At 44.1% G+C, this 26,850-nt stretch overlaps 1 long non-coding RNA gene across 1 annotated transcript; it reads right to left on the minus strand.

Annotated features, from left to right (window-relative positions):
* Positions 1-6,854: 6,854 nt before the first annotated feature.
* LOC148111681 (uncharacterized) lies at positions 6,855-21,010 on the minus strand. Its single transcript, XR_015730243.1, has 2 exons — positions 20,882-21,010; positions 6,855-7,563 (listed from the first exon to the last, which is right to left on the minus strand). It is a non-coding gene; the product is annotated as an uncharacterized LOC148111681 (long non-coding RNA).
* Between the last annotated feature and the right edge of the window lie 5,840 nt (positions 21,011-26,850).

Genomic DNA, 26,850 nt, shown 5'->3' on the forward strand with positions numbered 1-26,850 from the left:
CCCGTCCGCCCTCCCCCCCTCTGTGCTTCTGGGTGGGGACGCGTCCACACGTGCGCTTTTTGGAGAGGGGCGAGGGTTGCGCTCGGGGGAGGCTGCCTTCAGTCCAGGAGAGGGGGGGAGATTGGGCTTCCAGAGCCCTCCTTAATTATTGGAGGGCTAAATCAAATATGATTTAGGAAAGAAGTCCTCGATTTATGACCAGAATGGGGACTAGAATTACCATTGCTAAGCTAGCTGGTTGTTAAGTGAGTCACGCCTGATTTTATGACCTTTTTTTTTGGTCCCTGTGGTTAAGGAAAGTGCTACGGTTCTTCAGTGAATCTGGGATACGGGCAGCCTTCAGCTTGATTTGGGGAGGTAAAGAAAAGAGGAGGAGGAATGGGGGGGGGCATTTTGCTAAAACTAGTTTGATGGAGGGGGTGGGGGGGGGGAAGAAAAGGAGAAAGAGCAAAAACATTCCAGGTCAGATTGAGGAACTGCAACCCCAATATCTGTGATGAAAAATTGTTACGAATGGGTGATGAACTAGGCTGACATATTTTGAATATATACCATTTTTTTTTCTTTTTGTTTAAATTTTTATTTTATTCAAAAGATTAATAGAAGACAGACAGACAGACACACAGATCGAAACACAGATAGAAAAAGAAAGGAAGGAAGGAAGGAAGGAAAGAAAGAAACAGATAGACATAGATAGATAGATAGATAGATAGATAGATATAGACATATGATAAATAGATAGATAGATAGATAGATAGATATAGACATATGATAAATAGATAGCTAGAGATAGATGATAGACAGATGAGATGGATAGATAGATAGATAGATAGATAGATAGATAGATAGATAGATATAGATAGACATAGATGATAGACAGATGAGATAGATAGATATAGATAGATGATAGACAGATGAGATAGATAGATAGATAGATATAGATAGACATAGATGATAGACAGATGAGATAGATAGATATAGATAGATGATAGACAGATGAGATAGATAGATAGATAGATAGATAGATAGATAGATAGATATAGATAGACATAGATGATAGACAGATGAGATAGACAGATGATAGACAGATGATAGATGATAGATAGATAGATAGATAGATAGATAGATAGATAGATAGATAGATGATAGATGATAGAGATAGGTAGACAGAGAGATGGACACACACACACAGAGAGAGATGATAGACAGACAGACAGACAACAGAGATGGACAGAGAGAAATATATAGAGAGAAAGAGAGACAGACAGACAGACAGACACACAGATGGAAACAGATAGAAAAAGGAAGGAAGGAAGGAAGGAAAGAAAAAGAAAGAAAGAAGGAGAGACATAGATAGATAGATAGATAGATAGATAGATAGATATAGATGATAGACAGACAGATAAGACAGATGATAGACAGATGATAGACAGAAATAGAAATAGATAGATAAATGATAGACAGATGATAGATAGATAGATGATAGAGATAGCTAGACAGAGAGATGGACAGATATATATATATATGATAGACAGGAAGACAGACAACAGAGATGGACAGAAAGAGAGAGATTGGCAGGCAGGCAGGCGTAGGTACAGTAGGTAGGTAATGTAGGTGATAGATTGAGAGATGAGGAATAGCTTATATGCCATTTTCGAGGGCAAAGATTTGTCAGAAAAGGCTTGGGGTCAGGAGCCCCACTTTCTCTGCCCCCTGGGGATTTCCTTCCTGTTTGGATTCTTTTGTGGCCTGGCCCAGATGCCTGCCCTCCCTCCCCCTCCCCCTTCCCCCAGGCCGGGCATTCAAGGGGGAAAACATTTCGCACATGGATAAAAAGGATGGGTTGCCCTTGACATTTATGGCCGGTGGGTCAAAGCCCAGCGCTGGTGGGGGGGGGGCTGCATTCCTCTCTCCGTGGCAAAGAAGCGCCTCCCACAGATCCCCTTGGCAGACTCGCTGGGCGCTGGAGACCTTTGGAAGATGGAGAAATGTCAAAGACCGAGCTGGGCAGCAGCCCACACAGTAACCTCGGGGGGAATTATCCTCCCTGACCCCAAGCGAGGAAGGGGCCTGCTGACCCGCTCATGCCCGGAAGGCGAGAGGAATGCCACGGGGTCAGGAGGGAAGGGCACTTACCTTTAGGGGCTGATGTGCACAGCAAACTAGGTTTCGTTAATGTGGATGGGTGGCTTATTGGGGCTGGGGGTTACAATTTGAAGATTGTGTGGAGTGGAACACGGCCACCTGATTCACTCAACAACTCCTTCCTTCCTCTTTCTTTTCTTCTTCTTTCTTCTTCTTCCTTTTTTCCTTTCCTTTCTTTCCCTCTTTTCTTTCCTTCTCTCTTCTTCCTTCCTTCCTTTCCTTCCTTCCTCCTTCCTTCCTTTCCTTCCTTTCCCTTTCCTCCTCCCTTCCTTTTCCTTCCTTCTTTCCTTCTTCTCTTCCTGCCTTCCTTCTTCTCTTTTTTCTTCCCTCCCTCCCTCCTTCCTTCCTTTTCTCTTCCTCCCTCCCTTCTTTCATTTTTCCCTCCCTCCCTTTCTTTTTCTTCCTTTCTCTCCCTCTTTCTCTCTCTCTTTCCTTCTCTCTCTCTTTTTCTCTCTTTCTCTCTCTTTCCTTCTCTCTCTCTTTCTCTCTCTTTCCTTCTCTCTCTCTCCTTCTCTCTCTTTTTCTCTTTTTCTCTCTTTCCTTCTGTCTCTCTTTCTCTCTTTCCTTCTCTTTCCTTCTCTCTCTCTTTCTTTCTCTCTCTTTCCTTCTCTTTCTCTCCTTCTCTTTTTCTCTCTTTCTCTCTCTCTCTTTTTCTCTTTCCTTCTCTCTTTCCTTTATTTTTCTTTCCTTCTCTCTCTTTTCTTTCTTTTTCTTTTTCTTTATTTCTCCCTCTCAAACGGCGCCTTCCCTGTGCCATTTACCCCCGCCTGATTCATCAACCCACATGCAGCCTGTGTTTCCAACTTCTGTTTTTGTAGCCAGCTTAAGTTTTGTCACAAGCAAAGGGAAACGAACGCAGCAGGCTGGGAACTCCTGGGCTTTGGCTGCTGAAAGGAAAACAAGCAGACCAGAAAGCTACACAGATACTTTTCTATAACTTGTACCCAAGACGTATCCAATATATGGGCAGAGAAGAGGAATGGAATTTTTTTTTAAAATCACAATAATCACAACAAAATGACTCTGGGTAGTGTAGAAATCAGGCCTAAAGACATAAACCTTTTAAGAACTGCATTTCTCCCCAACTGAACCAAGGCCGTACCTCAACTTGTCCGTGGGTGATGGAGAGCATGTGTGTTTATTACATGAAAAGGAGAAAAAAAAACACAAACGAAAAGGAAGAAAAATAATAATAAAAAGAAGGGGCAATCAACAGCCGCCCTGTTCACACTCAAACCCACGAGCTCCTCCTCCGTCTAAATCGGTGTCACCCCCATTGGATATCGGTTTATACAAGTTTAACAAGTGCTTCCCTAAAGGAGGGCCATGTTTACTGGAATGGCTCATGGTCACCACATCCGTTAACAATTTGGGCTTCACTTGTAAAGGAGCCCCAGTGCTTCATTCCAGAATAATTAGAGCCACAAGCATCTCTCTCCAAAGTTGAAGGATTCGCCTCTTAGCAATAGAAAATTCAATTTCCATGGCCCACAGTCAGGTTTTGTATCCGTCCATCTGTCTGTCTATCCTCTCTAATTGTCTATTTGCCTGTTTACCTATCTATAATCTATATTTATTTATTATCCATCCATCCATCATCTATCTATCTATCTATCTATCTATCTATCTATCTATCTATCTATCTATCTATCTATTTATCTATCTATCTATCTATCTATCTATCTATCTATCTATCTATCTATCTATCTATGTCTGTCTATCTGCCTTTATCTATCATTGTTTACCTATCTATCTATCTATCTATCTATCTATCCGTCCATCCATCCATCTATCTATCATCCATCCATCCATCCATCCATATCTATTTATCTATTTATCTATTTATCTATCTATTTACCTATCTATCTATTTACCTATCATCCATCCATCTTTTTTCTTTCTTTCTTTCTTTTTTCTCTTTCTTTCTTTCTAGCTATCTTTCTATATCTTTCCTTATCTATCTTTCTATCTATCATTGTCTATCTATCTATCTATCCATCCATCCATCCATCCATCCATCACACCCTATGGCATTCCAGACAAATGGCTGTCCAATCTCTTCTTAAAAACAACCACAAGTTCTTCGCCATGAAGGTCGACAATCCTCAACACAGTTTTTATGTCATTTGTAAAGGTTCCCCTCGTACATATGTGCTAGTCATTCCCAACTCTAGGGGGCGGTGCTCATCTCCGTTTCAAAGCTGAAGAGCCAGCGCTGTCCGAAGACATCTCCGTGGTCATGTGGCTGGCAAGACTCAATGCCAAAGGCGCACCGAACGCTGTTACCTTCCCACCAAAGGTGGTCCCGATTTTTTCTACTTGTATTTTTTTATGTGCTTTCGAATTGCTAGGTTGGCAGAAGCTGGGACAAGGAACGGGAGCTCACCCCGTTAGGCGGCGCCAGGGATTCGAACCGCTGAACTGCCAACCTTTTGATCAACAAGCTCAGCGTCTTAGCCACTGAGCCACTGTCATTTATAAGGACACCTAAATCAATGGAGATCTGAGATCCAGAATCTCGTTTGCAATTCAAGGATTTTTCTCTGGGTCTTAGAGCTTGAAGGGTTTGATGGCTCCGTGGTTAAAAAAAAAAAATCAAAACAAAACAAAATAAAAATGGCGTTAACTGCGATGAAAGAATCAATTGTCACATCTTCTGCAGCCCTCTCGGTTAGGGACAAAATAAGAGTTGGGCCTGAGCCAGATGTTCCAGCTGTGAGTCAGCGAAACAGCCAGGAGTCTTGCTTTTAAAACCACCAAACTACTTTTTGCATTTTGAAAAAAAGAAGGAAAGAAAGAAAGAGAAAAAGAAAAAGAAAAAGAAAGAAAGAAAGAAAGGAAAGAAAGAAGGAAAGAAAGAAAAGAAGGAAAGAAAAAAGAAAGAAAGAAAAAAGAAAGAAAGAAAAAAGGAAAGAAGGAAAGAGAGAAAAAGAAAGAAAGAAAGAAAAAAGAAAGGAAGAAAAAAAGAAAGAAAGAAAGAAAGAAAGAAAGCCATCTCCAATAATTACAAATGAGTTGGGTGCATTTGGCTCACCTTTGCCTTGTTAAATTTTCAATTTCCTGGAGTGTGAATTTCCGTGAGCATCAAAAGACACAACAGCTGTATGTTGCCTCCTGAACAAATCCCAGCCTCCCAAGCCAGTTTTTACGAGTTGCCAAATAACACCTCCAGGTGTGGCAGGTAAAGGAAGCACAGCGATCTGAGAACAGCATCACTTGGGTGTTGCAATGAATATAATTCCCTAAAGGCTCCTTCCATAATTTCTCTTCCCCGTTCCTTGGCAATTTTCCCTTTTTAAAAATAATGCTGGCTGCACATGGAGAAGATCTTGGGTCCTGCGATCGCCACATGCAGCCAATCCCAGGCAGCTTCTGACAAGCAAAGTCGATGGGGGAAGTGGAATTCACTTAATGATTCACTTAACAACTGCAGTAATTTGTTTAACAATCATGGCAAAAAGGTTGCAAAATTGGGTGCAGCTCATTTAACGACTGCCTGGCTTAGCACTGGAAGTTTGGGTCCCGATTGCAGCCGTAAATCAAGGACTACCTATGCAAAGCTTGCTTTTAACCATGTTTAACCTAAGTTGAGCTAGTTCGGGATTCTGCATCTCTTGCAAGTCCAGGTTAAGGCATGGCTTTTCATTGGTTTCTTGGTTATATATTGTTCTGGTTTTTTATCCTGCGAAGAATCAAGTCTTCAATATCTTCATAAATGACTTTTAAATGAGGGAATAGAAGGGAGACTCATCCAATTTGCAGATGACACTAAGCTGGCAGGAGTAGCCAAAAGCCCAGAAGACAAGCTCAGGATCCCAAAAGATCTTGGCACTTGAACAATGGGCCCTATCCAACAACATGAAATTTAATGTGGAGAAAAGCAAGGTTTTACACCGAGGCAGGAAAAACCAAAGGTACAAGAATAGATAATTGTTCTTTTTGGCTCAAAAACAATAACTGTGAGAAGGACCTTGGAGTCCTAGTGGATAATTACTTGAATATGAGCCAGACATGTGTGGCGGCAGCCAAAAAAGCGAACACAATCCTTGGTTGTATAAACAGAGGCATAGAATCAAAATCAAGTGAAATATTAGTACTGCTTTATAAAACCTTAGTAAGGCCACACCTGGCATACTGCACCCAGCTTTGGTTACAAAAAAGATGTTGAGACTTTGGAAAAAGTGCAAAGAACAGCAACTAAGATGATTAAAGGCCTGGAGACTAAAACATATGAAGAACGGTTGCAGGATTTGGGTTTGGCTAGTCTACAAAAAAGGAGGACTGGGGGGGGGAACGATAGTAGTATCCCACTTTTTGAGGGGCCGTCATAAAAAAGAGGAGATCAACTTATTTTCCAAAGCACCAGAAGGCAAGGCAAGACAAGAAACAACGGATGGAAACTAATCAAGGAGAGAAGCAACCTGGAATTAAGGGGAGGACAATTAACCAGTGGCACAGCTGGCCTCCAGATGTTGTGGGCTCTTCATCACTGGAGGTTTTTAAGAAGAGACTGGACAGCCACTTATCTGAAATGGTAGAGGGTTGGACTACAAGATCTCCAAGGTCCCTTCAGATTTATTCTGATTGATAGAGCTGATGCGCTGATGTTAGGATTAGAGTAAGGTTTAACTTTTGCTTTGTGGTCTTCAGTACAGTTCTAGCTAGTGTTCTGTCCCCCTTCCCCACACAGGCAAACACACAACCAGGCACACCTGCCAAGATTTTATTAAGCAGTCAGACTAGAAACCCTTGCAGATAAGAGTTTTGGCAGTAAACTGCGAAATGTCTGCCAAGTCAGTTTTCACTCACAGTCAGCAAGAGAGAGTTTATCCTCAGTCCGGTTCAGTAGCAAAAAGTAATCCACGAAGCAAGAGTTAGCCAAGGTCCAATCCAAATATGTACAAGCCAGATTTCAGGTAAGGCGATGTGACTCTCAGGTTTTTAACTTCGACCGTCACAAAGCCTGAAGAGCAATCACACCCACTTTTATTCCTTGTGGGGTGTGGCTCAGTGACTCAGCTCAATCTCTGGCCCTCCCACGCCTCTTTCGTTGCTGCGCATGCTTCTCCCTCCGACGCTGCCTGAGATCAAGCCAGGATTCATCATCCTCACTCCCTATCTGTTGTTCCGATATGCTTTCCTCCTAGCATATCCCAGGCTGTTCCTCTTGGCCTTCAGATGGAACCTGAGGCATTGCCAGAGAGGAGGGTCCTGGAGAGGGAGGCCTTGTCAGTTCCTCCCCATCACCTTTTGAGTCCTCTTCCTCTGTTAGGACAGGCTCGGGAGTCGGGGTCGCAACAGCTAGGTTCTACCCCTTCTCCTCCAGAGCAACCTCCTTTCTTTCTTAATTTGTGCGCCTTTTAGCTGTAGAGTTTCCTCCTTTAAATTCCTGGGAGTCCATCTCAGGGAAGACCTCACCTGGAAAAACAACAAAATCCAGGTGGTCAGGAAGGCCCAACAGAGACTGCATTTCATTAGGGTCTTGCGTAAAAACAAGGTGGAACAACAACTGAGGACCTCTTTTTACCAGTCCACAATAGAAAGCGCCCTCACTTCAGGGGTGAAATGCTCCCGGTTTGGACTGGATCGCCCGATCTGGTAGCGATGGAGGTGGGTGGTTCGGAGAACAGGTAGCAAAAATCCCTGCCCCCCCCCACATGCCCAGCTAAGCCACACAATCATCAGAGGCTTAATCTAACTTTTAAAAGCATTTTTTTCAACCTCTTCAGATGAAAAAATGCTTTTACAAGTAAAAAAAAAAGCCTCTGATGATTGCGCTGCTCAGCTGGGATCATCAGAGGCTTTTCAAAGCATTTTTTTCTGCAACCTCTTCAGAGGTTGTAGAAAAAATGCTTTCAAAAGGTTCTGACGATCCCAGCTGAGTTGCCTGATCGTCAGAGGCTTTTTTTTTCTTTTAAAAGCCTCTGACGATCCAAGCTGAGTTGCCTGATCGTCAGAGGCATTTAAAAGAAAAAAAGCCTCTGACGATCAGGCAACTCAGCTGGGATCGTCAGAGCCTTTTGAAAGAATTTTTTTATAACCTTTTCTCTGAAGAGGTTGTAGAAAAAATTATTTTAAAAGTAAAAAAAAAAAATGGCCACGCCCACCCAGTCACATTACCCTCCTCCACCACCAAGCCACGCCCACAGAACTGGTAGTAACAAATTTTAGATTTCACCATTGCCTCACTTATTACGTCACAGTATGGCACGCTGGTCCGACAGCCGCGGATAGAAAAACACGACAGAGGGTGGTGAGTATAGCACAAAACATTTGTGGGCTGCCCCCTGATACCACTGGGTGAGATCGCTACGGCTCGCTGCCTTAGAAGAGTGAGGAAAATCCTCAGGGACAACTCTCACCCTGGTCATCACTTCTTTACCCTCCAATCGTCGGGAAGGACATATAGAAGCATAGCCAGCCGCACAAACAGGCTGAAGAACAGTTTTTCTACTGTAACGCTCTCTACATGGGGCTCCCCTTGAAGAGCACCCGGAGGCTCCAGCTGGTCCAGAATGCGGCCACGCGGGTGATTATGGGGGCGACTCGATGCTCCCATGTAACACCGTTCCTGCGCGAGCTGCACTGGCTTCCGGTGGTCTTCCGGGTGCGATTCAAGGTGTTGGTCGCCACCTTTAATGCGCTCCATGGCATGGGACCTGGGTACTTACGAGACTGCCTTCTGCCTCCGATAGCCTCCCACCGACCAGTACGCTCCCACAGAGAGGGTCTCCTCAGGGTGCCGTCGGTTAGAGAGTGTCGACTGGTGACCCCCAGGGGGAGAGCCTTCTCTGTGGGGGCACCTGCCCTCTGGAACGAGCTGCCCCCGGAGATTCGTCGGATTCCTGACCTTCGTACCTTTCGCCGCTCCCTTAAAACACTATTATTCCATCAAGCAGAGCCTTGGTAGTACAGTGGTCTAAGGCACCCTGTTATTAAGCTGGTTATTAAGACCAGCTGCCTGCAATTACTGCAAGTTTGAATCTCGCCTAGCCTTCCATCCTTTCTAAGGTAGGTAAATTGAGGACCCAGTTTGTGGGGGCAATAAGCTGACTTTGTATAAATATACAAAAGGATGAAGGCTATTGCTGAGCACATTGTAAGCCGCCCTGAGTCTCTGGAGAAGGGCGGCATATAAATCAATTTAAAAAAAAAAAAAAAAAAAGCAGGGCTGGCCTAAAATATGATTTTTAATGGGTTATTTTATGTTATTTTAGATTATGGGCCAAACGATTTAACAATTTTAAATTGTTTTTTAACTTTTATACTGTTGGTTTTTATCTTGGCTGTACACCGCCCTGAGTCCTTCGGGAGAAGGGCGGTATATAAATTTAATAAAACTAAACTAAACTTTTTATCCGTGGGCTGTCAGACTCCTGAATGAGGAATAACATCATAACTACATAGTATGATGGACTGCAGGGCCAGTGCAATGTGTAACATGTTCACACTGGTGCAATAGGACTGGGTGTTTTGTTAATATGATTTATTGGGTTAGGGATTTTCTGTCTTCACTGTGAGTTGTATTGTGTTGGGAGGGGGTGCACACGGAGGGCGCTCAACAAATCTCATTGCACCTATGTTGTGCACTGACAATAAAGATTGGAATTTGAATTTGAGTTCAAACTTATCTTTCTCACTGCCTGTGATTAAGTAGGGTCGGTTTGGATGGGAGTTGGGGGGTTGGACTAGATGACCTACAAGGTCCCTTCCAATTCGGTTCATCTGTATCTATACCCTGCATGATGCAAAAAATAAAATAAAAATAACACGTTTTGTGTTCGTTCCTGTGGTGATCTTTTCTACGGGCACCGGGGCAAGGAGAAAGCACATTTTTTGTTTAATAAGCGAGGAAAAAGCATAAAAACTGGACTGAGCATCCTTCAGCGGTCTGCCAAATTTCCAGAATGTCTGAGCATTAAAAACGGGCCCTTTTTCAAGCTTCGTTCTGGCCCTGCGTTTGGAAAAGGAGCAACAAAAATCTAATTTTTTTTTTAGTTTTTTTTAGTTTTCAACCGCCCTGGCGAGGGTGATATTTTATCGTTTTACTGAGGGCCGCCCGGTTTGAACACGGTCACGTTTGCAAAGGAAAGGAAAGGAGGAAGGAGAGCACGGAAGGTGGAAAGTTTATGGGATTCCTTGAGGCGTTTACGATTGGCTAAGATTGCGCCTATCTGTTCTGCTCTTACCTTTCTCCCAAACTCTCATTTTGTATTCAGAAACTTACTTGGCTTTGGGGGCATCCTTCCAAGAAAATTCCCCTGGCTCAGAATAACAAAAGGGAATTGTTGCAGTCCAGAGGGCAGGATGCCACGTCGCAGGCATTTGCTTTCCAACCACAAATAAATAATTCACTGTGCAATATTGTTGCTTCGGCTCTGGATTTCTTGGTAATTCATCACACACTTTGCTTGGTTCCTGAATCAACCCCGTGAATTCTAAGCTAACCAAATGGGACAAGTTCGTGCAAAAGGCGTCGTCATAAAATTTCCAAAACAAGGTTAAGGCTAACCAAGCCCGAAGGCAGCTGTGGCGTCTGTCACTTAAGCTGGTTTAAGTCCCGAAGGTGCTTTTCCAACTGGACTTTCTTGGTTTATTTTTTTTCCCCTTGAAAACATTTGAGAACTGAAGAAGCTCCTTGGATGAGAAGTGAAATGTTTTCAGGAAAACAACAAGAAGAAGAAAGTCCAGTTGTTTTTAGGGACAACTGTGACCTGGATGATTGAGAATCTCCGTAGACATAAGATGGTTAAGCAGGCTCAGAGAACCCAGCCACTGAATGGCCAACAAACCAAGATATAAATGCTAAACCCTGGATTAGGATTAGCCAGGATAGGCTGTGAAAATGATCCGTAGCTGCTGGAGTTCAAACATACAGCTGATATCTCTGTGCTTCAATTTGGAGAGGTCCGTGCTCGGCTTACAGGTTAGAAGGGCAGAATTAACCCCTTTGGGATTGGAAGGGGTCATTGAGGGCATCCGGCCCAACCCCCCTGCTATGTGCAGGAACCTCACAAACTCGAGCACCCTCAACAAACAGCCAACTAGCCTTGATTGTAACCACTCTTAAGTTGCTGGTCTCTTTGCAGTCTTAAATTATTGTAACCTCTGGGTTGTTTTTGCTAGCGGATCCACAAGCAAGTGGGGGCAAGCGGAGGAGAGGAACTGGGGAGGAGATGGGCTATGGACTATAGGATGGGTCTCCCCAAATCATCTTTGAAGACGCCCTCAATTTAATAATACTTTCCTTTCCGGTTACCTCCTGAACCTTGGCAGTTATGGCATTTCCTCCTAAAAACGAAAGTTTCTCAAATCTTAGAACAGCTGCAGTCAACCCTGCTGACTATTTGCTATCCTCCCTAAGAACAGGGCTCTGTATTTCTGTTCACACTCATGTGGCTAAAGCCTTTGAAAAAAAAAAATTCCAAAGGAGAGAGAGAGAGAGAGACAGAGAGAAGAGGGAGAGAGAAGAGAGAGAGAGAAGAGTGAGAAAGGAAAGAGAGAGAAGAGAGAGGGGAGAGAGAGGGGGGAGAGAGAGAAGAGCGAGAGAAAGAGGAGAGAAAAAGAGAGAAGAGAGAGAGAGAGAAGAGGGAGAGAAGAGGGAAAAAGAAGAGAAAGATAGAGAAGAGAGGGGAGAGAGAGAGGAGAGAGAGAAGTGAGAGAGAGAAGAGTGAGAGAAAGAGGAGAGAGAGAGAAAGAGAGAAGAGAGAGAGAGAAGTGAGAGGAGAGAGGTGAGAGTGAAGAGCAAGAGAGGAGTGAGAGGGAGAGAAAGAGAGTGAGAGAGAGAGAGAGAGAGAGAGAGAGAGAGAGAGAGAGAGAGAGAGAGAGAGAGAGAAGGGAACTAAAGATTAAGGGGAGAGGAACTTTATATCTGGACCAGGTTAGAGACCAGAGAGCGAGAGAAGAGAGAGATAAAGAGAGAGAAGTGAGAGGAGAAAGAGGTGAGAGTGGGAGAGAAGAACAAGAGAGGAGAGAGAGGGAGAGAAAGAGAGAGCGAAAGAGAGAGGGAGGGAGAGAGGGGGGAACTAAAGATTAAGTGGGGAGAGAGAGAGACTTTATGTCTGGACCAGGTTAGAAACCAGAGAGAGAGAACGAGAGAGAAGACCGCGGCTGGTTCATCACATGGAACCTTCATCTGTACAGCTGAATGCCTGGCCAAGATTTTGACTGCTTCAGCTTCGGTGGTGGCCTAGAGCAGTTTCTTCTCTGGATCTCAGGGTTCACCTTTCACCCGCCTCCTTTTTGGAGAAGCTGTGAGCCAGAAGTGGATCTTCTCAAGGGCGAGGTCTTCCCCATCCAGCTGGAGGAAAGTGGAGCAGGACTTGGCTTCTGGTTTCACACTCTTCGGCTCTACTGTTTCACATCTGGAAGACCCACCCCTTGGATCTCGGTAGGCTTCTGAATTCCACACAACCCACAGCCACTCCTTGCTTTCTCTTTTAGGAGACCCAGTTGGATCCATCTAATTGTCTTCTCGTGGCTTTACAGTCTTCTGAAGTCACTGTTGATACTATGGCTTCTCTTCTCGGCCGGTTAAGAAGGCACAGTCTGAATTAGGATGGTTAGAAACTCAAAGAAGTCCAAAGGTCTATCCAACGGTGACTTTTAATGCGACAGAAGGGAAAAACAAGAAATACCCTCCTTAGGGCTTTAATATAGAATAAAAGGGAAAAATGGAATTTGGTTAAAATTAGAGATGAAAATGAAGGGTAATATCGGTAAAAAAAATAGATGAAAATCAATATTATGGCAAAAAAGGAGGTATAGAAATTGTAATTTTAGTTGAAAGGACTAAAAACTGTTTAAATTTGTTAACCGGCCAAATACTCTGTTCAGCAAAATACATTGTATGTTTGTGTGTGTGTTTGTGTAAAAAATAAAAAAAACTTTTTATATATATATAAAAACAAGAAATACCCTCCTTGAGTCAAATCATAGGGGCCATCTTTACATTTAATTATGTAGCAAATGGAAGCAGAATCCAATTTAGATTTCATACAAGCTCCAAGGTCTTTCTGGAGTGTAGAACCTGGTCCACCAAAATCAGATGTGGTCCTGACCTGATGAAGTTTATGCAACCCCAGATTAAGTCTGACCAAGATCCAAAGTTTGCAAATGAGTTTGTATGTATCGGTGATTATATTTTATCACCATCGAACAGAGTTGGAAGGGACCTTGAAGTTTAGTTCAGTTTAGTTTACTTTATTGTCATTGCACCTCGTACAACGAAATTAAATGCCATCTTCAGTGTACCTTATAGCTATAAAAATAAAACACGCATTCTTCGCATTCTATGCAATTGAATTGAAAACCCCTGATATCGCATTAGTATTGCACTATATACAGTAGAATTCAATATAGTTATTGCCCTGGGATAGAAGCTGTTTTTTAACTTATTCATCCTTGTTTTTATTATCCTGTACCGTCTGCCGGATGGTAATAGTTAAAAAAAAAAAAGGAGGGTGCCCAGAATGAGATGGATCTTTAAGAAAGTTTTGAACTTTCTTAAGGCAATGGGGGCGATCAAGCTCTTCCAAAGAGGGGAGGGGGCAACCAATGATCCTCTGGGCAATGACATTGACCCTCTGGAGCACTGTCCTATCTGCCATTGTCTTCTAGTCCAACCCCCTGCTCAAGTAGGAGACCCTATACCAGGGGTCAGCAACCTGTGGCTCTGGAGCCGCATGTGGCTCTTTCACCCCTCTGCTGCGGCTCCCTGCCACTCAAAATATACGTCACAATTGCCAATGTGCGACACCCGCCTGCACGTGATTTATTGAGCTTTTCGACTCCTGGGAGGCCAACCATGGATAAATCCAAGAAAAGAAAAGCTTCTGAAGAAAACAGAACGTTTAATTCAACTAATTCAGCTAGTTTTGTGGCCATTCAGGCACGGGAAGGGTTTTGTGGCTCCCGGCGTTTTCTTTTCTTTGGGAAATGGGTCCAAATGGCTCTTGGAGTGTTTAAGGTTGCAGACCCCTGCCCTATACCATTCCAGACAAATGTTTGTCCAATCTCTGAGAACTGATTAATTGTTCTCACAGTCAGGAAATTCCTCCTTAGTTCCAGGTTGCTTCTCTCCTTGATGAGTTTCCATCCGTTGCTTCTTCTCCTGCCTTCTGGTGCTTTGGAAAATAGGTTGACTCCCTCCTCTTTGTGGCAGCCCCTCAAATATCAAAACACTGCTTCTGATACCCATGTTTCCCTGAAAATAAGACTGGGTCTTATATTAATTTTTGTTCCGAAGGCGTATTAGGGGTTATTTTCCGGTTAGGTCTTATTTTTAGGGAAATACGGTACTAAATGTGTTTGTATGGCTGACAATCTTAACTGGGGCTTATTTTTGGGATAGGGCTTATATTACAAGCATCCTGAAAAATCATGCTAGGGCTTATTTTCTGGTTAGGTCTTATTTTGGGAGAAACACAGCAGCCCCAAAGGTGTTTTTTTCAAGAGACAACTGGACTTTCTGTTTTTTCTTTGAAGACGTTTCGCTTCTCATCCAAGACTTCTTGGATGAGAAGCGAATTGTATTCAAAGAAAAACTGGTAAGTCCAGTTGCCTCTTGAAAAAGCACCTTTGGGACAACCTGGAGGACGGAGAATCTCCATAGACTGTTTCCAATAGCTAACTTTGTGGTTTCCTGGTCCTTTGTACCTGTTCTGTCCCCAACCACATGCACACACACCAACAGATGTTCAAGAGTTAAAGACCAAACCAGCCGGCAAAATCCTTTTCCTTATGATAACGGAACTTGGCAACAACCTAGTGGCTGCCTGCCAAGAGTTTATTATTTACAAAGAGGAGAGATAACTTCTCCCCACTCCTGGTACATCAAAAGAAAGAGCTCAATAATTACGGAGTCAATCAAGTCCAGAGATAATCCAGCAAAGTCTATAGCAAAAAGTCCGGCAATGCAGAATGGCGTGGAAGCTTTCAGCTTTGTTCATCAGAAGGTTAGACTGGCCACCATGCTCCCTTTTATATCCTGTGGGGTGTGGTCCAGTGACTCAGCCTAATCTCGGGCACACCTTTTCTTCTGTTGCGATGCTGGCGTGGATCCAGCCAAGACTCATTACCCTCATCACTGTCCATCTGTGGCTGCGTGGACGTGCTTGGCCCCGGCCCTATCTCTTGCCCTTCGGCAGACACCGAAGGCATTGCCAGAGAGGAGGGTCCTGGAGAGGGAGGCCTTGCCAACTCCTCTCCTTCACTCTCAGAGTCCTCTCCTGCCGATGACACAGGCTCATGTAACGGGGCCACAACAGTACCCACGTGGCACTCCACCAATTGTTAGCTGCCTTGTGTGTTCAAACTGAGAGCAGTGGAAGATGGGTAGACTTCAACTCCCAAAATTCCTCAGCCAATAGGCTTTCAAAAGAGTGGACGTCAACTCCCAGAATTATGACTGGGGAATTGAGGTCCACTCATCTTCAGGTTGCCAAAACACTGAACTAGAGTAACTTTATTTAAAATACAAAGAGTGCAAAATCAGCAGAAGTGCTAAACCCACGCTTAACAATCTTCAAAAATCCCTCCCAACTTCTAACAGCAGACTTTCCCCAGCCGCCGATTCCCCCTCCTTTTCAATCTCTTTTCCTAAATATTCTTCCACTTTCCACTTTGCTTGGGTGTCTCTGAGCTTCCCCCTTTCCCCTCCCTAATTATTTCCTGGCTTCCCAATTGTGGGTTTATATTTTCGAAGCTCGGTTAATTGTTTGCATCCTTTTCAAGCTGCTCGGAGAAACATCGTAGCGGCAATGGTGGGAAAGGAGGATAAAGTTTGATTGAAATTTTCGAGCGGTCATGCTTTGTAGTTTCTACCTGGTATGGACTGAACCCTGGACAGCTGGCATGGAAAACCTCTTCTCCTGCCAAACTGTAGCCTTTCTTAACATTTCTGCATCTTACCCGTCTATTTCTTTGTATGCTGCCCTCCTGGTTCTGGGCCTTTTCTATGTGTCCCCTCCCTTTTTAAGCCAGATGTTTTGACTAAACCCAACCCTGTGCATTTTGAAAGCCACTCTGTGTTCTTCGCTGAGCCTGGAACGAGATTCAGTTCATGCCCTTCTCTGGTTCAGCAAATTCTACCAAGACCCATGTTCTGTTTTCTTCTGGATACCCAGATTTTCCCCAATTCAAAGAAACCTCATCAAACAATCCTCTGTGTTTTTTTACATTTATTCTAACGTTTTTTTCTAGCCTGGCTAGGCAGAGGAGGAGGAGGAGAAGAAAAGAGGAAGAAGCCCCTTAAACTGGGGTGGAATGCTACCGGTTCGCACCAGTTCGGGCGAACCGGTAGTGATAAAAGCTACCGGTTTGGGCAAACTGGTAGTAAATAAAATCTACCGGTTCGTCTGGCCCAGTATTTCCAATGATCAGCTGTGCCGCACGATTTATATTCGCTAGAAAGCAGGAAATCCTGTGCGAATCTAAATCGCATGGCACAGCTGTTCCCCCCTCACTGTTCTACCTACCTTGTTAATCCTCCTTTTCCCGCATGCAGCATGCGTTTGGTGTGTACTGCACATGTGCACGCACAGCGCACATTAGATGTGCACTGCGCATGCCCGGGCAGTGAACTGGTGGCAGGATTTCACCACTGCCCTTAAGCATAGAGTTTTTCAATTTTGCACCAAACTCTTTCAGCCCGTTTTGTTTTATCTTTTCTTTTAGGAGTCTGCCGAGCACAGGGAGCTGAAGAAATCATCATAAACACTCAACACTACAATGAAATGAAGAATGAGCTTAAAAGCAGAAGTCTCCAAACTTATTTATTTATTTATTTATTTATTGGTTCGATTTATATGCCGCCCTTCTCCAGAGACTCAGGGCGGCTTACAATACGTTAAGCAATAGCTTTCATACTTTTGTATATACCTGCTTAGTAGGGCTTTCGCCCCCACCCCCCCCAAGCGGTGTTCTTTTTTATACAAAGTCAGCTCATTGCCCCCACAATCCGAGTCCTCATTTTACCTACCTCGGAAGGATGGAAGGCTGAGTCAACCTTGAGCCTGGTGAGATTTGAACTTGCAGTAATTGCAGGCAGCTGGTGCTACTTAACAGCACTTTAGTCTGCTGCGCCACCAAGGCTCTTGGCAACTTTAAGACTTTTGGCGACTTCAATTCCCAGAATTCCCCAACTGGCAGAGGAAATTCTGGGAGTTGAAGTCCACAAGTCTTAAAAGTTGCCAAATTTGGAGACTCCTGGCTTAAAGGAAAGGACCCATGGAGAAGTCGTTCGGTTGCATGCTAAGTGAAGGAAGCCAGCATGGAAACCCAAACCCAAGCCGGTCACACCCAATGTTGTGGCAGTTGTGGATTTAATTTCCACCCACGCGGTATTTAGATAATACTAGAGCGGTGAATGTGTTAATCGCATCAAAGGAAGGGAATAGGTGCGTTCAACCTGACACTGTTTTGAATGGTTTGATTTTGGGATTGACAAACGCTGGGAATTGGCAACAGACTAGAGTCTCCTAAAAAAGGGATGGTTCTCAACTTATGGCCATTTGTTTAACAACAGTTTGAAGTGACACTCCCTTTTAGCATTGATGATGTTACTTAGTTGGGTCAACCAAGCTCAAAGAGCCCCAAGGACCCCACAGTCCCCCTCTCCGCCTCCACTCTACAAAACCCACTTCCTTCTAGCATTGATGATGTTACCTAGTTGGGTTACGAAGTGTCTGCAAGAAAACCCTCCAAGCCCAGAGAGCACCAAGGACCTTACAATCCTCCTCCTCCTCCACCCCCTCCTCCCTGCAAATCTCACGCCCTTCTAGCCCTGATGATGTTACCTAATTGGGTCATGAAACATCTGCAAGAAAACTATCAAAGTTAAGGTAAAGGTAAAGGTTCCCCTGGCACATATGTGCTAGTCGTTCCCAACTCTAGGGGGCGGTGCTCATCTCTGTTTCAAAGCCGAAGAGCCAGCGCTGTCTGAAGACGTCTCCGTGGTCATGTGGCCGGCATGACTCAATGCCAAAGGCGCACGGAACGCTGTTCCCTTCCCACCAAAGGTGGTCCCTGTTTTTCTACTTGCATTTTTGACCTGCTTTAGAACAGCTAGGTTGGCAGAAGCTGGGACAAGTCACGGGAGCTCACCTGTTAGGCGGCACTAGGGATTCGAACCACTGAACTGCCGACCTTTCCGATTGACAAGCTCAGCATCTTAGTCACTGAGCCACCACGTCCCTTTACCTTTATCAAAGTTAGAAAGCACCAAGAAACCCCACACCCTTCCTCCTCTTCCTCCTTCCTCCTCCTCCCCCTCCTCCCTGCAAACCTCATTCCCTTCTAGCCTGCTGATGTTACCTAGTTGGGTCATTAAACGTCTGCAAAAAAACCATCAAGTTCAGAAAGCATCATAAACCCCACATACTCCTCCTCCTCCCTTCTCCTCCTCTTCCAATCTCCACTCCCTTCTAGCACTGATGATGTTAGCTAGTGGGGTCGTGAAACGTCTGCAAGAAAACCCCCAAGCTCAGAGAGCACCAAGGACCCCACCGTTCAACCCCGAGCTACAAAGATTCTCTTCTATTGGAATTCTTGACTTGTTTTTCAGAGTGCCAACTGCCAACTTGACATGGTGAAGGTCAGGGAGTGCCAGCTTTCTCAGAACATGGATTTTGCTCCAGGCTAGCCAAGAGACTCTGCAGCCTCCTTTTTAGTGTGTTTTCGGTAAAAGGGACTCCGCAGCTTTTAAAAAGCTGGTATTTTCTTAGCCGGGTGCCCTTTTAGGATCAATCCACCACTGTGTGTTGGCTGAAGAGCCTTTTGTCTCTCAACAGCAGAAGAGCGTGAAGTGTTGAGAGGGATGGGGACAGATCTCCAGGCTACCAGCTGGGATGGCCAAGACTCGTGCCAAACTCCCTGCAGGAAGACCAAGGGGGGCACTGTCGATCATGCAGTTGCCACGGTCCTGGATTGCAATGGGGCCACGGTGGAGGACAATCACCGCTGCTTTCTTGCCACGTTTTGGTGGCTCCTCCAACGGGCCCTTTTCGGGGACAAGAATGCTGTCTTATCTTCCCCTGGTGGCTTGGTGGAAGTGGTGTAAAGGCAGCAGAAGAGGCCAGCAGGGGTACCTGGGTGGGTGTGGCAAAAAGTGGCCCCAAAGTGTGTGTGTGTGTGTGTTTTTTTTTCCAGTTGCTACTAACATGGAATGCATTTTTGCGCACACTTTTCCAGTCTTTATATAGCTGGTTAGATGTTTGCTGGTGATGAGCACGCTTTTGGTCAATCATACCCTGTAGCATATGGCACTTTTTACTTTTTTCTTTTTTAAAGACGTTCTACATAGGGGTTTTTTTTTTCAGATTATGTTGCATGAGGTTTATGCAAACTCTTTTCCAGTGCAGTCCTTTCCTCTCCTTTTCCTCCTCCTTCTCATCAGCTGTCCATTCTTCTCCTTCTTCCTTCCACCCCTCATTTTCTTCCTCTTCCTTCTTCCATCTTCCTCCTTTTCCTCCCTTTTCTCGTCTTCCTTTCCTCCTCCTTCTCTTCTTCCTTCCACCCTTTCTTCTCCTTTCAATCCTTTTTTCTTCCATTCTTCTCCTCCTCCTTTCTTCCATCCTTCTTTCTCCTCTTACTTCCAGTCTCCTCCATCTCTTTTTGCCCTCCTCCTTCTCTTCTTCCTTCCATCCTTCATCTTTCTCTTCTTCCTTCCTTCTACCCTCCTTTCCTTTCAATCCTTATTTTTTTCTTCCATTCTCCTCCTCTTCCTTTCTTCCATCCTTCTGTCTCCTCTTACTTCCATCCTCCTCCATCTCTTTTTGCTCTCCTTCTTCTCCTTCTCTTCTTCCTTCCACCCTTCACCTTTCTCTTCTTCTGTAGGAAGTTAGCACCCACCCCTCTCCTGGAAGAGTGAAATATTTTAGGAAATATGAAAAAGGCAGAATATTATATTTCCCTGGGAGAAGCATGTTCCCTGGGAGAAGCAGCTCCCACCTTCCTGCCCGCCACCCTTTGTTAATGGGACAGAGGCAGAAACCCAATCCTTAGTCAAAGGACATTTGCAACACAATAGCAACAGAAACTAACACAATGGGACCCATCTAGAAGAGGCTCACCACATGGCACCTGGGAAGATTGCATCAGCCAGCAAGACCCCCACCCCCTGGGAGTCTGACAACCAATCAGGGTACTCTTTTGGGGCCCCAAGAAATGCAGAGCCAGAGAGAGCATAAAAACCCGAGGATTTTCTGTATCTGCCCCTTTTCTGTTCAGGAACTCAAGCCATGTGATCCTGTCCACCATTAAACCATCTTTCCAAGCAGTCTCCATGTCTCCAGTGTCTGTTTCCCCACTTGGAGCAGAACCCAGAAGGATGTTTCTTCCAACAATTCCTTCCACCCTCCTTTCCTTTCAATCCTTATTTTTTTTCTTCCATCCTTCTTTGCCCTCTTACTTCCATCCTCCTCCATCTCATTTTGTCCTTCCTTCCTTCCTTCCTTCCTTCCTCCCTCCCTCCCTCCCTTCCCCTTCCCCTTCCCCTTCCCCTTCCCCTTCCCCTTCCCCTTCCCCTTCCCCTCTTCCTTCATCAATCTATCCATTGTAAAATACAAGAACAGTGAATTTTCAAGGATAACCCAACTTGTGAGGTAGAAAATACAAGACGGGGTCCAAATTCACACCCCAATTCAAAGTCAAGACACCTCCTCCCAGGCCATAAACAGAGCCTGATTTCAGGCAGAAATACACCCCCACCCAAATCTTCCATCCATCTGCGGCTCACCCCTTCAGCACATGCTCCAAGACGCAAAGCCTCCACTCGGTTCCCTTTCAGTCTGTCTGCGGAGCCAAAAAAACACTCCCAAGAATGCCAGCGGCGGCATGCTTTCAAGTTCTAATTCATAGTTGGCAGTGCCAAGAGTTCAACACTTCAAAGCCGCTCACTCCCAGGCTCCGAGAAGCGATTCTCATGCTTCGAAGCCATCGCACCGACCGAGCCATCCCGCAAAGAGCTTCTATTCCCTTTTGCAACTTTGTTTGGGGGTGGTGGGGAGGTGGGGTTCGCTCCAGCTGGGTGAATTTTGCCTGGGAACTCTGCCCAGTTTGCAGATCCGTCTCTTGGGGGTGCTGGGAGGTATTCTTCCATCTTGGAGCTTGAGCTGACTCGGAGGCTGGGTTGGTGTCTTTTGACGTGTTAGTTTTGTGTTCCCAGCTTGGGAAAAAAGTGCCTTGGCATCTAGAACAAAGTGCAGGGTGCTCCTTTTGGTGGGGGACGTCCCAGCATGCTGGATTTTGTAGTCCCAATGTCAGCTCAGCAAATGCAGCGATGAGCTGGTGAAAACTCAAGCCAACTACCCTTTGAATAACAGAATAATAGAGTTGGAAGGGACCTTGGAGGTCATCTAGTCTAACCCCCCGCCCAAGCAGGAGACCCTACCCCATTTCTGACAGATGGCAGCTCAGTCTCTTCTTGAAAGCTTCCAGTGATGAAGCTCCCACAACTTCCGAAGGCAACTTCTGTTCCACTGGCTGATTGTTCTCACTCTCCTTATTTCCAGGTTGAATCTCTCCTTGATCAGTTTCCATCCATTATTCCTTGTCTGGTAAAGCATCCATTTCCTGTTGCTCGATGAACTTGGTGGTTTTCTTGCAGATGTTTCATTATTAAACTTAGGTAACGCCTGCAAGAAAACTACCAAGCTCAGAGCACCAAGGACCCCATAATATCATTGCTTCGTTAGAGTATCTCCCTATCTTTTTCACCAACATCTCAAGATGGTGGGACCGTCGTTTCTTCAATTTTTCTCCCCACTATCACAACCTACTAAGACTTAGGGACCCTGGCTGGCTCAAAGCCCACCCCAGAATCTGATTCCTTTTTCCAATGAAGGCAGGGGTGAAATGCTCCGATCCGGTAGCAATGGTGGCGGGTGGTTCGGAGAACCGGTAGCAAAAATCCCTGTCCTCCCCCATGCCCAGCTGAGCTGCATGATCATCAGAGGCTTTTTAAAAAACTTTTAAAAGCATTTTTTCTACAACCTCTTCCAACGAAAAAATGCTTTTAAAAGTAAAAAAAAAAGCCTCTGATGATTGCACGGCTCAGCTGGGATCGTCAGAGACTTTTCAAAGCATTTTTTCTGCAACCTCTTGGCCGAAGAGGTGGTAAAAAAATTGCTTTGAGAAGTCTCTGACGATCCCAGCTGAGTTGTCTGATCGGCAGAGGCTTTTCAAAGCATTAGAAAAAATGTTTGAAAAGTTAAAAAAAAAAAAAAAGTTGGCCACGCCCACCCAGTCACATTACCCCACCACCACCAAGCCACGCCCACAGAACCAGTAGTAACAAATTTTACATTTCACCCCTGAATGAAGGCACAACTAATAATGGCAATAAGGCATGGCTGATTAATTCATTTTTGGCCTGGTGGAGGGCAGTTTGTGAGATTCTTCCAAAGCTGCTGTGCTCTCCACTGAGTTTCTCTCTGTGATCCCCAGCTGGGAGCTGAAAAATACAAGATTTATTTCCTCTCTACCATTTTTGGCATTTCCCCCACCCCAATCCAATTCTCCTTTCCAAGCTGGTTTTCCAAGTGATGCAACCCTTTTCCAAGTTTGGAAGGCGGCGGAAAGCCACACTCGAAAAGGAACATCTTGAGTGCACACTCCCAAAGAAGCAAACTCTTATTTCCTTTTTTCCTCCTGTGATGTGGAAACCATGAGCCTCGTTCTTTATTGGGTCACCTCCATTAGGAGGAACCTAGAAAAAAAATAAGGGACGCGGTGGCTCACTGGCTAAGACGCTGAGCTTGTCGATCAGAAGGTCGGCGGTTCGAATCGCTAGTGCCACATAACAGGGTGAGTGTTAACGATTAATTAACGATGGTTAATTAACGATGGAGATCAAAGAAAGAGGAGACTCGGATTATTACAAAGTGTGGAATAGGTTTTATACATGGTTAGAAAACAGAAACCAAATTAAGAAATAAGAATATAAAGTGAAATTTGATATTAACATACTGGATATAAATGTAAATAATGATCCTGCTAACAAAACAGTTAATTATGAATATTTAAAAATAAAGAGAAGGAGCAGGAGGATAAAAGCTAAGAGTAAAGACAAAAGTCGATGCAGAAAATTGTAAAATTGTATATATCTGTTGTTAGTATTGTATTTTAATGTTTGATGTAAGTGTATGTGTTTTTGGTTTTTTTTTTGTCTCTTGACTTCTTTTGCTATTGTGTGTTTGGTTTTAAAATGTAAAATACTCAATAAAAATTATTTTTAAAAAACAAAACAAAATAGGGTGAGCTCCCGTTCCTTGTCCCAGCTTCTGCCAACCTAGCAGTTTGAAAGCACGTAAAAAATGCAAGTAGAAAAATAGGGACCACCTTTGGTGGGAGGGGAAGAGCGTTCCGTGCGCCTTTGGCATTGAGTCATGCCGGCCACATGACCACGGAGACGTCTTCGGACAGCGCTGGCTCTTCGGCTTTGAAACGGAGAGGAACATCACCCCCTAGAGTCAGGAACGACTAGCACATATGTGCGAGGAGAACTTTTACCTTTACCTTAGGTTAGAAGAAAAATGCTAGGAAGAAAGGCAGGGTGGGAAGGACCCAATAGGAGATCCCAAGAGAAGAAAGCCGAGATATGTTCTCCATCATCTTCAAGTCCAAGATTTGGAATCATGGTTCTTCAGCCCATGAAGGTCTTTTTCAGCCCTGGGGAACATCAGGAAGAAGCCCCATGGAACAAAACCAACTCCTGATTGCCATAGTTCTGTATCACGTGGACAAATAAACTAGGGAGCGACAAAGAGGATTAGGGGACTGGAGGCTAAAACATATGGAGAACGGTTGCAGGAACTGGGTATGTCTAGTTGGATGAAAAGAAGGACTAGGGGAGACATGATAGCAGTCTTCCAATATCTCAGGGGCTGCCCCAAAGAAGAGGGTCAAGCTAGTCTCCAAAGCACCTGAGGACAGGACAAGAAGCAATGGGTGGAAACTAAGCAAGGAGAGAAACAACTTAGAACTAAGAAATTTCCTGACAGTTAGAACAATTAATCAGTGGAACAACTTGCCTCTAGAAGTTGTGAATGCTCCAACACTGGAAGTTTTTAAGATGAAGTTGGATAACCATTTGTCTGAAGTGTTACAGGATTTCCTGCTTAAGCAGGGGGTTGGGCTAGAAGACCTCCAAGGTTCCTTCCAACTCTTCTCTTCTCTTCTCTTCTCTTCTCTTCTCTTCTCTTCTCTTCTCTTCTCTTCTCTTCTCTTCTCTTCTCTTCTCTTCTCTTCTCTTCTCTTCTCTTCTCTGGTTAAATGTTGGAGAAAAGCTTTCTCCTATTATGAGTGCATGGACTTAATGTCCAGAAGGGTGGTGAGATCTCACAATGTCCAACGTTGTGGGATTCGTTGTCAATTTTAGAAATAAACAATCACCAGCCAAAACTTCCCAGAGATGGTAATTTTATTTACTCCTTTGCAAAGAGGGTATACCACCACGCACATGTAGGTACAGTGGACACACAACTGGACACATAATCAATACATCTGCCTTATGTTTTCTAGTGCGGTTACAAATTTACCTCCCACCTTTTCTTCATTGGCTTAGTAATTATGATGTCACGACCTATCCAAAGTGTCTAAAATGAATACATTATCTCCGGGGGCCCTGATTACATCTCCCATTACTCTAATTCTATCTCCCCCTGCCCTTATTTATGAATTTCCTTTTATGGTCCTAGTTCCTAGGGGTTGTCTCTAGAGCAGGAGTCTCCAACCTTGGCAACTTTAAGACCTGTGGACTTCAACTCCCAGAATTGAAGCTGTCTGAGGAATTCTGGGAGTTGAAGTCCACTAGTCTTAAAGTTGCCAAAGTTGGAGACCCCTGCTCTAGAATAGAATAGGATAGGGATAGGGATATAGGGATAGGGATAGGGATAGGGATAGGGATAGGAATAGGCTAGGCTAGGCTAGGCTAGGCTAGGCTAGGCTGGAATAGAATAGAATAGAATAGAATAGAATAGAATAGAATAGAATAGAATAGAATAGAATAGAATAGAATAGAATAGAATAGAATAGAATAGAATTCTTTATTGGCCAAGTGTGATTGGACACCCAAGGAATTTGTCTTTGGTGTATATGCTCTCAATGTACATAAGGAGAATAAAATACATTCATCGAGAATAAAAAGATACCACAAGGTTATTAATAAGCTATCAAATCATACTAGGAAACAAATAAAAACAATATAAATTGAAAGAGACAAGCAACACGGTTATAGTCATAAGCGGGAAGAGATAGATACTAGTAAGGAAGAGAAGAAGAATAGTAATACTGTCTTAGTAAATTATTTGACAGTATTGTGGGAATTAGTTGTTAAGCAGTCTGATGGCGTTTGGGAAAAAACTGTTTTTTTTTTAAAAAGTTTTTTATTAATAATACAAATTAAAAACATTGGACATGGTTTGATTTCTCCGGTTTAAAAATTTTCATCGTTTTACCTTGCAACAGATATACTTCCTCATCACATTTATCACATTTCAAATATTTATCACATTTCAAACACCTAAGTGCTTTCGTCTGTGAAGGTTACATCAATACCAAATTCATTCCTATATATCACAGAAAACTAACATAGAAATTTCTAAACAGTCAACTCATCAATAATCCTTTATCCCGGTATTCCTCCTCCTCTCCATCCAATAATAAAATTTGTTCCAGATTTCATAAAAAAACCTGCTTTTGTATCTTGTTATTCTGGTGTGCAATGCCCTATAGCGTCTTTTTGAGGGTAGAAGTTGAAGCAATTTATATCCAGGATATGAGGAGTCTGTAGATATTTTACTATCTACAATAACTATCATATCAGTAAATTCTGGTTAAGGCCAGTTTCTAGCATAGCAGAGGCCTTCCTACATACAATTGTCAGCCTTCAGCCTAGCTCATGAGATTAGAAATGTACTGTATATTATACAATGTATTTTCTTCACAGACCAGCCTGTCTTCCTACAATTCTGTAAAAACAATACACTCTGTTTTCCACTATGTCAAGGTTGGACTTCCCATCTTTTTTGGGGGGGTGATGTAACGTGGAGTTCTTCTCAGATGGCTTGATGACCTCTTGATACAGGGAGTCAACTTAGGGCCACCGTTGAGCCCAAAATTTATGTTGCTGAGTGAGACGGTGAGTTCTGCCCCATTTTATGACCTTTCTTGCCACTGTTGTTAAGCGAGCCACTGCCGTTGAGAAGTTGGTAACCCATTTGTTAAGTGAATCTGGCTTCCCCATTGACTTTGCTTGTCAAAAGGTCGTGTTGGAAGGCATATCCATCTGGTTCAGTTCCAAGCCAGGAGAAAGACACTGGAAACATGGAGGCTGATTGGAAAAACGGTTTCGTGATGAAGCAGAACCACATGGGCAGCTGAGGTCCTGGGCAGCTGACCACATGGAGTGGAGAGAGAGAGGGGGGTATTTGTACCTTCTCTTGGGCTTTGCACTTGAGCTTCCTGTTCCTGTGCAAGAACATGTATTCTATTGGCTGTTGTAGGGGGTCATAGCTAACTTTTTAGGTTGTCTGAGTCCCAGGTTTGGTTGAAGCTTGCTGGGTGATGCAATGTCCCCAGGTGATTGTGCCATCTGCTGCTAGATGAGTTAATCCTATTAGGTCCTGGAGGGTCATGTCTTAAACCTATCACCCTGGAGCTGGAGGCCTTTTGTTTTGTAGATAAGCTGGCCCAGTCCTTCTCAAT

Source organism: Pantherophis guttatus, chromosome 17, assembly GCF_059756535.1.
Source record: "Pantherophis guttatus breed Tessera chromosome 17, ASM5975653v1, whole genome shotgun sequence".
NCBI lineage: Eukaryota > Metazoa > Chordata > Lepidosauria > Squamata > Colubridae > Pantherophis > Pantherophis guttatus.